Source organism: Mandrillus leucophaeus, unplaced genomic scaffold, assembly GCF_000951045.1.
Source record: "Mandrillus leucophaeus isolate KB7577 unplaced genomic scaffold, Mleu.le_1.0 Scaffold23, whole genome shotgun sequence".
Classification (NCBI taxonomy): domain Eukaryota; kingdom Metazoa; phylum Chordata; class Mammalia; order Primates; family Cercopithecidae; genus Mandrillus; species Mandrillus leucophaeus.
The window spans coordinates 3,105,528-3,106,697 of record NW_012102365.1 but is presented as its reverse complement, the minus strand read 5'-3'; the positions used below and the strand labels follow the sequence as shown (position 1 = coordinate 3,106,697).

Sequence of the window (1,170 nt, the reverse complement as noted above, 5' to 3'; positions counted from 1 at the left end):
AAATCTTTAATGACTAACCGGAGGTAGAGACAGAGAAATGAAGGAGTCACAAATGCCCAGATTTCTACCTTGGGTGGCTATTGCAGCACTTTTTTTCTGTAAGCTAGAAAACACAGAGCAGTGTGGGTGAGACAGGAAAGATGAGTTCATATGTAGACACATTGAGCATCAGGTGTCTGTGGGACACCCAAATGGCAAAGTTCAGGGGAAAGAAATGGGCTACAGATAGAGATTTCAAAACCATAGCCTCATAGATGGTAGCTAAAAGCCATGACATTGAATGAGATCATCCTGAAAGAGTGTACTAAATAGGAAAAGAAGATTGACAAGGACTGGGCCTTGCATAGCACTCTGGCAGTTATTAGAATTGCATATGCCCTAGGGTTTAGCATGTGCCTCCTGATCGACCTGGTGATGCACAAGATTGGGCAGAGTGACCAGCTCTCAAGTGCTGTAATGATTAGAGGAGGCTGTGAACTTCTTTGGCCTCTCTTTTCCTATACAGACACTAATTGCAGCATAGAAAGTCCAGTGAATTACAGGTCATTTGAGACCCCATAGGGTTTACCCAGATTTTAGCTGGTATTTTGAAGAAGGGTAAATTTTTTTGAAAAGGTAGGGGAGATAGACAGGAAATGGCTAAACAATATGATAATACCTGAAGGAGGCCTGGGGATTATAGGGATGAGTTTCTCTGATAAGGATATGATGCCTAGAGCTTAGGATGGGACTCACTCCTGTACTTTGCCACTACGCAGCTGTACAACCTTGGGTAATTCACTTCCCCTCCCTGAGCCTCAGCTTCCTTGTTTTGTAAAATAGAGATAAATAATAGTACTTTCAAAGAAGTTTGCCAAAATCAAATGAGATGGTTATAAAGCGTTTAGCATAGTGCTTGGCTTATTGTAAGCACTTAATATTTTTATTTTCTTTTATTTTTATCTAATTTTATTTATTTTTTTAGAGATGGGGTCTCACTAGGTTGCCCACGCTGGTCTCAAGCTCCTGGCCTCAAGCCATCCTCCCATCTTGGCTTCCTAAAGTGTTGGGATTACAGGCGTGAGCCATCGTGCCTGGTCTGTAGGCATTAATAAGCAGTAGCTATTAGCTTTTTTTTTTTTTTTTTTTTAGATGGAGTCTCGCTCTGTTGCCCAGGCTGGAGTGCAGTGG

General features: G+C 41.8%; 1 long non-coding RNA gene across 1 annotated transcript in view; it reads left to right on the top strand.

Annotated features, from left to right (window-relative positions):
- LOC105540945 overlaps positions 1 to 1,170 on the top strand; it is a 20,962-nt gene that overhangs the window by 15,556 nt on the left and 4,236 nt on the right. The gene's annotated exons all lie outside the window — the stretch shown is intronic.